The following is a 13,803-nucleotide window of genomic DNA, read 5'->3' as shown; positions in this document are numbered from 1 at the left end:
TTTCACAATCTCTTCACCCTACTGCTCCAAAGCTTTGTTCCCTTCTTCAGAAAGGGCCTTAGGGATGATGACATCATGTTGCTGTTAGCGAAAGTCTCTCGCAGTTTGGTTTTCCCACACAAATGCATGTATAAGGAGCGGGGGGCTGGCTCCCACCTTACCTATATCTCACGGCCCATGCATCCAACTGGGCTTCTCTATGTGTGCAGAGAGAATGAAGAGAGATGTGAGCGTACAGGAATGGCAAATAAGGCGGCATGTGAAAACGGCCTAATAAAATGCTACCCTTTAAATGATGTGCTGCCATGGCGGCACCTGAACCACTCCTTCATGCCCTTCAATCATTCTTTGATCCACGTCTGAAGTCACCAGTGTTTCCCCTTGCTGTCAGCAATGGTCTGCCTAACTTGATCCCCACGAGCCTTTCTTTGAAAATAAGTCTTTTTTTCTTTTTTTTTTTTTTTTTTTTTATTCTCTGGCTCTGTTTTTCGAAGGCCAGGTATTAAAACATTTGTGGGGTCAGTAATGTCAGTTGTGGATATGATTATTTTTAATGATGTTTTTTATACAAGCAAGAAGCCCAGGTAACACAGTTACCTGACAAGAGCTCATTGCCAATACAACTCACTCCATTCCAGCTACGCTGGCGAAAAGCACTATTTTTTTTTGCTGCTTCAAGCTACGTCTGAATCTGAAGACACAGTTTGCTGGTCTAGCTACATCAGCCACCTTTTCCTAACACAGGCTAAGCCTTGAACATTGCTTCACGCGGAGTAGCAAGTTTGCAGCCAATGTGAACTGGTGGCTGTATTCAAAGGTCTGCTAAGGTCAGGAGATGCGGAGCTGAGAGTAAGTACAAATGGTTTGTGGACCCCTTACCAGGTATGGCTGCTCAAAGGGACATGAGCACACCGCTTCAGAGCAAACCGCTACAGCCAAAGGAATGGGAAAAAAATGAATGCCTTGCTCCTTTTAAAAGCGTCTCTCTTTGTTCATGCTCTGCTGAGTCTTTCTGTGAGAAATGGATATTGTGAAGTAGCTTCGTACAGCCTAGATGCAGCCTAAACCAACCATCTATAGAGTTGGCCGTGGTGCTTGCCCTCTGGCAGTGCTGGCACTGGTGACCTGTAATACTTCCCTGGGCTGTAATCTGCAAAATAAAATTGAAAAACTCTGATTCTCTCTATTTCAGTGAGTCAAGAATCTGCTAACTTTTCCTCTTGAAGGTTAACAGAATTTAAACATTTTATGCTGATCACTTCATCCATAAGCTAACAAAAGGCTTATCTGTTTCTTTTCCGCTATAATTGACAGTCCTCTGTAGACACATGTTCAGCATTTCAAGACTAACTTAAAGGTCAAATTTATCATACAGGCAGATTGGATGAGCTCATGCTTGAGGAAAGACCATCTAAAGGTGACTTGTGTAACATATCTGTACACACACACAGAGCCCGCACACATTTCCTTTTGGTCTAGCCTTGTCTCAGGCATCACCTGTGTGCCAAGAGTCTCAGGACGAAGCTGTACTAGAAATGTTACAGGTGGATTGAATTTGGCACCTGGAATATAAGATAATAATAAGGGTCTGAACAAAGGAGATGATGTATTCAGAAATGGATAGAGCAGAATTTCATTCTTCTGACCCCTCTTACCTGAAATCTTAATTACGCCAAACTGCTGAAGTACCTTGTTTGTGTTGAAGCGGTTTACTCCCAAATTTTGTGTATCCAAGCATGGGTCTGTGCCGCGCCAGAGGAAGTGTACAGACCCCTACATCTCACTGCACATGTCCGTGTTCAGCACAGGCACTGCAACAGCCGATAACGGTGCCTGAAACAAACCCTGGGGACCCTCACACCCCACCCATGGGACAGCCGTCCACAAATGACAGCCTGTAACACCATGCACCCTGGGCACATGTTAAGCCTTGCTCAGAGCACAGCTCCCAGTGAAAGCACTGCACGTGCTCGGCTTCTTCACACAAAATTAATGTACGAAACTCCAAGTATGATAAAACTGTAGGCACAGGTGAAAGTGTGAACTGAGTAGGGGAGGTGGATAACTTCCCCCAATTAAAATCAGTATCTTCAGCGGCATCCCCTCCGCCCTATTTGGTAGGGCATTACGGGATGCAGACTCTCCTGTTGGGAAATGGTGATCAGCTAAAAGTCCCTTTCCCCTGGAGACTTCTCTGCTGTGTCCCACAGACTTTTTGGCCGAGTGTCAGTTTTCAGCCCCTCCACCCTCCTCCCGGCAGAACTACCGGTGGTGGCCACAGAAGAGGAATTTGGAGATAGAAACTGGTTTTCCACCGAGACACTTCGACAACTATCAGCCCTTGCATGTGCGTTTCCAAAGCAGGACCTGCATGCTATCTCCCCTCCCACCTGTCCCATCCTCCCATGAGCCTAATCTCGTGCCGCACTTGTCCCCCTGGTCCCCATGCCGCCTGCTTCACCCAGCCTTGGCCGGATGCCCATGGCCATGGGGCCCTGGAAACCCGAAAGCTGTCAGCAGCCTCTGACTGCTGGTGTGTCAGCCAGCCCAGCAGCTGGAGGACATGTGCCCCACACCCTGAGCAAGGCCCTCGTGCAGAACGAGGAATGCCACCACAAGGAACTGGGAGGGAAATCGACCCGCTGGAATTCAGTAGACAAGGGTGCACAGCACCATGCTAAGGAAGGACAGATCAGCTACGTGCACGCCAAGCGGGGCGCAAGCCGCAGCACTGGAAAAACGGTGCTGTGGGCAGTAATGAGCTAGAAACTGTCTGAGCTCCTCCTGCGGTGTTGTGGCACTGGGGCAGTCCTGGATGCTGGAGCCAGCCTGTAGAAGAGCAACAAGAATGAGCAGAGTCAGCGAGAATGGGGACCTACGGGAGAAGGCTGATTTTATTTGTTAGAAGAGGTTGAGAGGGGACACAAACTGCCCTTTACATAGAAGATTACTAAAAAAACACCTTCCTGCCCACTGAGGAGAGGACATAGCTGTGTTTCATCTGCAGCAAATGTAGATTATGTTCTCTTAGCTACGAGGGTAATTAACACATTTCCTAGAGGTGTGGACTTTTCTTCATTAAGGGTGTTTTTGGGAGTAAAATGTTTGCCTGGATTTTCCTTGGCCCTGACTCAGAGCAGGAGGATGATCTCCTGAGGTCCCTTATAACCTCATGCTCCTATGACTTGCCTTAAACAGTTAAAACAGCTTTAAAAACAAAACAAAACAAAACAAAACAAAACAAAACAAAACAAAACAAAACAAAACAAAACAAAACAAAACACAAAGTGCAGAGGCTTCTGCCCTTTCCTACCTGAGGCACAGGTCTCTATGTACAGTAGCAAATTGTTATCTTTTCTCCCGGTCTGACTGTAACAGGTATTGAGCAATGTTGTCCCGGTGTGTTGACGCATGAGCCAGGGTGTGCCCCAGACCCCAGAGAGGTATTGATGTAGCGCAACCACCTGCAAAAAGTCTGATGTTTGGTTTCCTTCTGCTCTCTAGCGTCTCCCTTTGCCTCTGGAGAAGCTGCATGTTGTCCCGATTCATTCTCCAGGCACGTCTCGCTGCAAACAGAAGTTGCTCTTTCCTGTTCCTGGTGAGACTCGAAGCTCTGAGAAGATGTCCTGCCCCATAGTTTTTTTTTTTTCCTGATGAAAACCAGTGCAGAAAGTACTCCTCTTGGGGCACCACATGCTCTGGCATCTGTTGACCCCTTTCATGGCTGGATGCCTGCAAATCTGAAGGATCAGAAGCATAAATACAGGTGAAAAGGCAGATATTCCTGCAGTGGGTCAGTTTTGTTTCAGAGGCGGCCAGCTTCCCCCACTGAGGGCATGTGTTGGCCATCCCAGCAGGGAGGATGACCCAGGAGAATATGCAAGCAGCAAAGCTCCGCCGACCATGAGCAGCAGGGCTGGCATGGGCAGGGACGTGGGAGGCATGGCAGGGAAAGGCAGCTTTGGGTGAGCACTTGCTTATCAGAAAACCTAGGCCCTGGAGAAAGACGCAGCCTGAAGCTGTTTGGGGTGTCCCTGTCGCTGCTGGCCACCAAGGCTGGTATCTGGGAGGGCGTCCTTCTGGGTCAGGAGGAGCCAGACAACCCTGTGCCGGCAACCATGGGCAAAGCTCGGGCACCCGAGCCAGCGTGTGATGGGCTGTGCCAGAGGACAGCAGGGGTGCTCATGGCGGGATCAGCCTCCTCTCCTGCCGGCAAAGAAGAGCGGCCGCTGCCTCCTTGCCCTCCAATGGGGCCAGCAGTAACCCCCCAACAGGGTCCCGGCATAGTCAGCCAGTAACTTGTACCAGACTTGGGCTCCCAGACAGAAAAAACAAACCACTGCGTGTTTGATGTTTACATTAGATGTTTATTTTACAGTTCATTTCACAATCCGTTTCTCTTCTCCCTTTGCCGCGAGTTGATTTATGGTGCTGCAGATCCTATCTGCCTGCCCTGCCCAGAGCACGGACTAGGAGAAAAACCTGCCAGGGGTCTCTCCTTGTCGTCGTTGCTGTTTTGTCTACAACTGCCCTTACCTATGAGTTAAACTAGAGCAGTTTCTTCCAAACAGCGATAAATCAGTCTTTTGCTCCCTTGTGCTTGTGTTGGTATTTTGAGGGGTGGGCAGCTCAGGGACTCTGAAGAAAACAAGAGCAAACAAGCATGGTGCAAAGGGCTGCCCTGAGCTTCCCTCTGGCTGACTTCTCCCCTGGCTGGACTGGTGGAGTGTTGAGGACTCCTGGCACGCCATGGGACCGCAGGCCCTGCGCCCCATCCGCTGTGTCCCTCTGATGACGAGGTGCCGTACCTGGCCACGGGGCAAGTCCCCGGGCTGTTGGGATGGTCAGTGACCGCAGGAGATGGCTGGTCCCTGCTCGCCCTGCGCCATAAGGGACTGTCAGGGGCTGCTGGGATTAACTGGGATTATTTGCTCCATGGTACGTTTAAATTTTGATTTTTATGCTGCTATGTCTTAGCGGCATTTGGGGAGGTGGTTTAGCTTCACTGGTTTAATCAAGGGCTTTCCTCCACAGTTGAACATGCAGAAAAGATGCACTGCATTTTACTGAGACAATAAGAGATCTGATCTGAAGATCTGGTGGGAAATCCCTGAGTAAAACTGGGCCTGCCTTGCTGGCTGCATGCTTTGGAGAAGGAGAAGGATTCACCGCTTCCTTGTAGAGAGCCAGGTGCTCCCCATGAATAACTGGACCCAACCTAAAAGCAGAAGGAAGTGTATTTAAAAAAACAGAGGTGTGGTAATGACACTATTGCGCTTTATGTGCGTTGTGTAATCCATGATGTGTGCATGACTCCTGAAGAGCCTGCTCCCCAGTCACGGCTAAATCACTCCTTGAAAACAACAATAAAATCCTAAGAAGTTGACCGGCTAGAGGGGTTTTTTCCTTTTCCCCAGGAAAATTGTATTCACACAAGCAAATGTGTATTTTTGTGGACTGAATGCTCATGTGACAGACGCAGTAGCTTGTATACATCCAAGCCAAAAGTTCTGAAAGAATTTTTCTTTTCCAGTTTTCTTTATCACCGCTAATTGCCCTGACAATGACGATGTGAACGGATGGTAAGAAACAGAACAGTTTCACATAGAGGGCACTGAGAACCTATGATTACCTGAATTAATGGCTAAATAAGTGTCTCCCCACAAACTTGTTTAGCAATTTACACCTTTCAAATTGCAGTTGTACCAAGTAGGGGATTTAATGTTAAGAAATGGCTTTCATGTTCAACTTGATGCAAACTAGAGTCTAGAAGAAGGGAATCGATTTGGCAATACATGGTTTTGAGCTCTAGCTCACTCGTCTAAATTTAGCCCATTCCTGCACTGGTGAAAGTTCTTAAAGGCAATATGAAAATACCTGCTTTTTCCTCCTTTTCTACAAAAAGCGCATGTACTTTTATTTAACTGTGGAATGATTCTTTCTTATCTATAATAATTCTGCAGGCATTGGAGAATGATGTTGGAAATAGAGAAATGAAATGGTCAGGGAAGTATGAACTTCTCTGCTTTTGTGCACATGAGGATTAAATACTTGAAAGGAAGATCTGCTACATTTCACCATTTTATATGTCAGTAACACCTCCAAACAGTACATTAAAGAATAATAATCCAACACTGTGAGTATAAAAATTGACCCTAGATTAGCCAAAATTATGTCTGATAAAGCCCAATAAAACCTTAAACCATTTGCATCAATGCTGTGAAGCTATGGTAGGGTTTGGGGGTTTCTTTTCTTCTAATTGAAACTGCGCATTTTAGGAAAGGCAGCAAGGCTAACACTGCTTGGCAGCCTGGTGTGGAGACATTCCTAAAAGCTTGTAAGAAAGTCAAAGGTAGAACTGAAAAGCTGAGGGGTGGCAGCACTAGCGAGGGCAAGGACAATTTCTGCAGGATGATCAGGAGGTGCATTTCGTAAGAGAGAAACCTTCTCCTTGGATAATTTTTCATAGCTAGCAACCATGCCTTGCAGTTTCTGTCTTGCAACAGAAGTTGTATGTGGAGATTTTGTCTTCCTACCTGACCTGTCTGCCCTGCAAGAGGGTCATGAAACTTCAGGGGAAAAACCTGGCCCCTGGGGATTCCTGCTGACACCTCCTTGCCCACCTCTTGTCCCCCACAGGCCATGATTGATGGGGCTGCAGAAGAGGGGTGGTTGCTGAGGGTGGATCCGAGACAGGGTAACCAGAGGAATGGCAGCAGGACTTGCCTGGGCTGGAGTCCCCCAGGCGTGGACCAGTGGTGGGTCCTCCCAAGGCTTGCTCCTGAGCTCAGCTGGGCAACCTGACAAGGCAGAGATACTGTGGGTACCCCAGCACTGCAGCATCACCATGGACAGCCCAGCATTGCAGAGCTGCCGTGGGTATCCTGACATTGCAGAGGTGCTGGGGGGGTACTCTGACATTGCAGAGATGCCAAAGATGCCCTGGCTTTAGAGAGGTGCCGTGGGTGCCCCAAAAACTGCCTGTAACCTCTCACGCCCGGTGTAAACTCTGCCCAAGAGGCATTTGCAGAACACAGGCTTCCTCCTCACAAGCCTGCCTTCGTGTGGAGCAAAAGCGGAGAGGTTGTTCCCCCTCACCTCCTGCCAGCCTTGCCTGCCTGACCAAACTCAAAATCCCAAGGGAAAAGATTTCACTGGTGTTTTGCAATATCCTTCCTCTGTCTGTTTTTGCCAACCCTGTTTCTCAGTCTGTTGGCTAAGATCAAGTACAGTATCTGAAGGACACCCCAGTCCCACCCTTCTCTGTTCCTCAGGAAGGAACAAGGGGAGATGCAAACAGTTTTGAAGACACTTGTTTTACATTATTTTGTAATTTCTTGGGAATCTTAAATGAAGTACAGCAACCCGTGAACTGAAAATAACCCGAGGAAAGCAGTTAGTAAAGGGGTTGTCAATATATGCAATGAGGACTGAAACATGGCAAACATAACTCTACTAAAAAGAATGGAGATATAGCTGCTGGGGTCTGGGTTTCTCTTGTTTGTAAGTCAAATTTAGTGCCCAGTGAGGATGTCCAGCTCCCAGTTCCTGAACAGTTTGACTCTTGAAGCCCTGCTCCTTGCAGTAGGCTCTGGAGGTTTGCGTCTCTGCAGTTTTTTTCTACAAAAATTCTGGCACTTCATGAGGAATGGTTTGCCAGCACTTTATTCCACCACATCTCCCGAGAATGCAGTATAGGATTAAGGCAAATCTACAATATCTCGTAGGAGCAGTTTGTACTGAGCAGTGCGATATGTGTGATATTTATGCAGGTAGACCTTCCCCTAAACATACGTGCTTGACATAGGGCATGAGCACAGGGCTTTCCCAGCCTCGCCATAGGAAGGTGCCTGGTGTGACAAGGATAGGGCAGCCAGCAGCCGTGTCCCAGGGAAGGGCAGCTTCGTGCTAGATTGGCAGCTCGGGGGTCTGCCACGGGGCGAGCCGTGAGAGCTGTGGACCACGGGCATGCAGACCAGATGTAACGGAGCAAACTGCTGGCATAAAAAGAGCTCCTGCTCTTTATTTGGCATTCAGAAATGGCCTGTGATATCAGGAAGGGATGGATCAGAGATCTGTGGAGTGCTACTTTTTCTTGCTGATTGCAGGGGACTGCATTAATAGGGCTGCTGAATGTTGATAAGGGCCGCTATAGTGAGAGAAACCAACCGATATGATAAGGCATGTATTTTTGTGTCACTTTTCAAGCCATTTAATAGCATTGAGTGGGGGTGGGGTGAACAGGAGCAAAAGTTGGGTTAAAAGATGTCCTTTATGTTAAATCAATGTACTTGAACTCACTTTCCTGTAGTTTAAATGAGAAAGTGGGTTAAATTAGTTCTCATAAAGTGCTAACTGCATGAATTATGTTCACAGGCAGGAAAAGTGCAAATTTCTATCACAATTCTGCCCATGCAGCCTTTTGGGCTTGGGGTAGGGTTTTTTATGACCCGCCCATAGGACTGTACTCGAGGCCTTTCCCAAATAATAGCATCAATTGTAAGAAACTGCGTGAGGATTCTGCATTACTGCTAACCCAGGGACAGGGATGCCAAACTTGCTTTCATTGCAGATGATTTGATTAACCTTTCATTGAGTCCGCAAAAGGCTATTGAACCGACTCGGACACATTTTCTGTGTTTCAAAGACCCGAGGTGGTTTTTTATCCAGTCCCTCCCCTTTCCCTCAGAGCGCAGAAGGCCTGCAATTACAGGCAGCTTTCAAGGCTGGCAGCTCTCGCTAACAGCCAGGACTTGTTGGGGCGCAGAGTAGAGGAGCTGCATTGCACTTGGACCAGAATGAAAGCCATTTCACTCAACCCCCCGGGGCTGGGACCTCCCCTCATTTCTGGATGTGCATGCTCGGAGGCCAGGATTTAGCCTTGGAGCAGGTGTAGCCCATCATTCAGGTTGTAAGCAACTGCTCCTCTGCCGTCAGGAACAAATACCCAGTGAACCTATATGCAGTTCCGTGTCCTCTGCCGGCACCCCTGACCCCTCCAGTCATACCTCCCTGTGCAAACCAGGAAAGGGTAATGTTTGCATGAAAACTACAGGAACTGGGTGATCACAGAGATCCTCATGTCCTGCCATGCTTGACCAAAACCAGCCAACGGTTTCTAGAGCTTCTGTACAGGGAGCGTCTGACCTTATATGACTTGTTTCTGTAGAAAACCAAGCTTGAACAAATCCTGAGCTGACCTGAGTGCCTTTGCAGAAGATGAAATTTCTTCACCTGTCTCCTGTTCCCTGGAGCTCTTCAGAGGGGGTCTGGGTCTTTCCGTGGCCTTTTTCAAGCCCCGCCAGAAGCCTTACCTGAAGCACTTGAATATGCTTGCAAGCTGGTGTTTTTCATCAAGACGCTATGGTAGCATTAGCATGTGGCAACATCTAGGTGAGGAGCATACAAAGGGCATCGCTGGAGGAAAGGGGAAAGGCATCATGTATGAGCTCTGGTCTTCTTGGTGAACCTCAGGGCCTTCCATTAGAGGATAGTGACTTGTTCCTAAAATTTTATTGTGATGAAGTGGCTCCCTTTTGTAGGACTCACCACCCTGCTCTGATGTACCTGGATCTACATTTAAACATAGGTGTCTTGGTGGGTGCTTCATGGTGTCAGATTTGTCTCTGGAAGGAATCTGCCTCCGGCACTGCAGGCAGCTCTGCCCCCTCAGCCTGCAATTTGTAATTAGCTAATTTTTTACAACACTGCAGTATGTTTGTGGAGGGAGGGGGATTTTTCCTCCTTGCAGAGGTGATTCTGGGACCTTCTGTGGCACGAAAGCTGGCAGCTTTTTGTCTTGGCTTACAGGGTTGTTAATGCTGTTAACGGTCATAAAATTATTGCACCCTTTCCTAATATCAGTTGACTTTGGACTTGAGAGCCAGTGCTACCCTTTACACTTTAGCGTTTCACAAAGACTTTAAATGTTGGCAGTGAGAGCTGGGTATGAACTAATCTGGGCAGCAAGTTACAGCATTGCTTCACTTAAGCTTTTCCACATGTTGACTTCAGGATCAGAGTTTCTGTGTGACTCCACTGTATGTAAATGTGAGAGTTCATTTTTTCCCCTGCACTTGTTGTGACTGAGCTTGAAAAATTAGTTCCTCTGAAAGCCAGTCTATTTTAGGTTTTGCTAAAGTGAACTTTTCTTTCCAGACAAGTGGAGTACTGGGCTAAGATTAAACTTACTTTGTGATTCAATCCTTCAACTTGCAGCCACTTCTCTCCCTTGGCACAAGGCTGAGGTGACACAAGGTAGAGACCATTTCCTTCAAAGAAAAAGCAAAAAGTTCTTCTAAGAAGGCCTGAAATACCCGTAGCCTGAAAGCTCCTTCAGGAATGTAATTTATGGTGCATATTTGGGGGGGGGAGGAATATCAGGTAGATGTATCCTATACATTTTTATCTGTGCAACATGAATGTCTCTTTCTATGATCCTTCACCCAGAATTGTATTTTAATATTACAACTGAAGCCATGTATTTAATTGCTGTAGTGCCTATAAGAAAATACAGGCTCCTCTGAAGTCCTCTGAAACTGTCAAGCGTTTCACAATGTATGAAGAGGTAATTTGCATTGAGAATCAATATGCTAATTATTGTGTCAACACCTATTGTTTTGGCGTGTTTCTTGGCTTCTTGTCCCAGGGTATACAGCCACATACGGCCCCATTTCGTCTGCGAGACTTAAGATGTGCCTTGGCTCTGCGACAGTCACAAGAACTTCTTAAAAGAGATGCAAACCGAAGATGAAGACGACCGGCACCGTTTGTACTGTCTTATCCAGTCTAGCTTGATTCTGTCAGGGAACATCAATTAAATCAGATTAAGAAATTAGGGAGCTTTTGTCTAGCCAGTCAGTTAAATAAATATTGATTAAAATAAAACGATTGTTAAACAGATGACTCAAAATAACTACCATACCAATCCGTATGGTTTATATAATGTCAAGTGGTGTTGGAATACAAGTGTCAAATACGGGCCCAAAGATGTTCTCCTTCTTCATTTTATTTATTTTGAAGATGGTTGTGCCCTGAGTCAGGGACCAGGAATAGCTGTGCCAGGCGCTGCGCTACCTCAGAACAAAAAGATGAACTTTGCCTCTTGGCTTCTTCTGCAGCCTGACGGCTCTTTGGGACACCAGGGCGATGCACACAGGATGAGCCTGAGAAACAGGCGGACGGTACGGCTTTTAACACCGTGGCTCCCAGCATGAAACAGTATAAACACAGGACACATGCAATGCGGGACTGCAGAATATTTGGCCACAGAGTTTCTGCCGCATAATACTCTGTGACGGGGCTGAGCGCCGTCCAGGAGATCAGCCAAAATGGTCCTGGGAGCTTGGAGAAAGCAACCAGAAAACACCGGCTGTCTCTGCTAGTCCTGTTAGTTCTTAATTGCTCCGTGGTAACTAATGCTTAAGCTTCATAGGAAGAATTATAATGCAAACTTGGATTACGCTTCCAGTCTTTTTAAAGTGCTTGCTTTAGGGGCTATGTATACATGCGAGGCATGGGGAAGGCCAGTGAAGTGGAAAGGTGCTGTGGATCCAGGATAAGTAGTTATATGAGGAGAATGTGTCTCTTTACTCACCCTCAGTGTCCCTGGATACCTCGAAAAACAGTGCAGGCAAAAGGGACGGGTACATGCCTGAGAGCTCCTCACTTTCCAGGTGTTCACAGCACAAATGAGAGTCGCTGGGCCTCCTGCAGTTGCCCAAATGACCACTGCAAACTTTCTGGCAGATCACTTCGCATCCTATTGTTTCCCCCTCACCTGGGAAAAAGGCTGCTGGGTTATCGCTTTTCCAGCCAGCTGCTAACCCAGTAGCACACAACCAAGTCTGACACCCTGCTGGGCTCAAAGATGCTTACCAAATCCTGTTACTCCTCCCCACAGCAACAAAATAGCTCTTAAACCCACCCTGTATATGTCTTCCCTGGGACACATGTATCTGCTGCAGATCCCAATCACGGAGGGCCAGGGGCTGGTGGTGGGGTGGGCGATGACGGGTCAGTCACTCATGGTCTCCAGGTTAGCTCCCCACCTCCAGCACGAGGAAAATAGTTATTTACTCTCTACTGCAAAGATGAAAAGCGAAAGCTAGGAAGGGTTTATAATTTTTTTATGTTTAATTTTCAGATATAATTTTTGTAAGTCTTTGTGATCAAGAGCTAGGAAAAAAAATATTTGTAAATGGTGCTACTCCCCACGTCAGGCAACCGTCAAAGCCTTTTTTTTTTTTTCACAAGTAGCTCTAGTTTTACTTTATCGAGGCTGCCAAGGACCTTTAGAGCCTGATGAAAAGCCTTTTCATTTGAACAAGCACATTTTTGGGTGGGTTTTCTCCCAAAAGGTGAGAGATAATACACATGCAGGGTGAAGCTAACCTAGAGATGACCTGCCGTGCTGCTGGCTCATCCCCTTTTTTTCCTGTTTTGTTTTGGGTTTGTTTTACTGGCAAATTTCTGGGCTACATTTGTTAGGCTTATGTTCTAACACCTTACCTAATATTTTTGCTTTACATGTCAGCTTTTTGTTTTTAAGTTGCTAACTACTATCAGATAACTGAGGTTAACAGAGGTTTCTTTCTTTAGCTGTAACTTACTTAGCAGAGAAAGAGTACTTCACTGAACTCTTGACAAGTCCCACTCAAAATTTTGCAGAGTGCTGTCACTCATTTACCTGCAGTAATTAACCTTGCCCCCCCGCAGCCCCTGGTAAGCCGCTCTGCCAGCGGGACACCTCCAGCAGCCGCTCTCCCAGGTGAGCACAAAGGCTCACAAAGCAGAAATGCCTTCGGGCCCCAGGGGTGTCAATAGGTCTGCTCAGCTATGCCGAGTTTAGTCATGCATTTTAAGTTTCTTCCTGAGCCGGGGTCTTAATTCTTGTGCCATTTTACTGGAACAAAGAGGTCAGATTATTTATAGGTCGGTCGCCTTTGAGTGCGTGCAGCTAGCAATGCCTTCGGTGCTCCAGTTCCTGGGACTCTTTTTCCCTCCGGCTCTTAAGTCTCAGCTATTCTCTCCTAATGCAATAACAGTAATTATCCTATCGCTGGCCACTACAGCACCCTCCATTAACGCCTGCCTTACCTAGCGTACAGCACAGGCTGGGAGCCAGGTAAAGCCCATGTAATTTATAGCTCATCGGAGAAGCCAACCAGCCCACGGTCTTCCTGTTTTGTAAAGAGATGGACTTATCACCTAGATGCTGCTGCAATGGGTGCACTGGAAAGGCAGGAAGAGAAAAGTAGCGCATAGGCAAGCTCTGGCCCCATCTTTGTTTACGTTCTCTGTTGTTTCATCCAGGCATGCAGTCAAGCAAAATCATCATGACTTGATGCAACCAGAGGACAATATTGACATTTTTTTTGCTCCCCAGTAGACCCACGACATTTCACAATGGAATTGTTGTTTCACATCCAGCTGCTGAGCACAGAACGAGAGACATGGAGCTGGTCCTGCTAAGGTTTCTCTGCTAAGGCCAGGATTCAGCACGACGATGACCTCTTACATGTTTTATTTGACTGCTGTCCTATAGCATCCCATAGGGCGTGCTCTATGCCACATGGACTGACTTCACAGCTTCTTCAGTCCTCGTACATTTTCAGGGTGCATCTGTGGCTCCTTTGGGCTGAAATTGCAATCCAGTCCTCTGACACATGGCTTGGTCGCAAAAGTGCAGAAAAGGGGATGAATGAGGAGGAAAAAAAACCTGCTCTGAAGGGACAGGGATGTTTGGCTCCCACCTGTCCTTCTGCCACCAAACCCCTTGGCCTGGGGCAGCCTGGGGCTACC

General features: G+C 47.2%; 1 protein-coding gene across 1 annotated transcript in view; it reads left to right on the top strand.

The window, feature by feature from the left end:
• Window positions 1-10,710, top strand: part of FOXO3 (forkhead box O3) — a 109,418-nt gene extending 98,708 nt beyond the window's left edge. Inside the window, exon 3 of the mRNA XM_050894474.1 lies at window positions 10,649-10,710. The gene's annotated coding sequence lies outside the window, so the exon portion shown is untranslated. The remainder of the gene's footprint in view (window positions 1-10,648) is intronic.
• Window positions 10,711-13,803: the final 3,093 nt, after the last annotated feature.

This window comes from Gymnogyps californianus, chromosome 3 (assembly GCF_018139145.2).
Source record: "Gymnogyps californianus isolate 813 chromosome 3, ASM1813914v2, whole genome shotgun sequence".
NCBI classification, from domain to species: Eukaryota; Metazoa; Chordata; class Aves; order Accipitriformes; family Cathartidae; genus Gymnogyps; species Gymnogyps californianus.
This window is presented reverse-complemented; position numbering and strand designations above follow the sequence as displayed.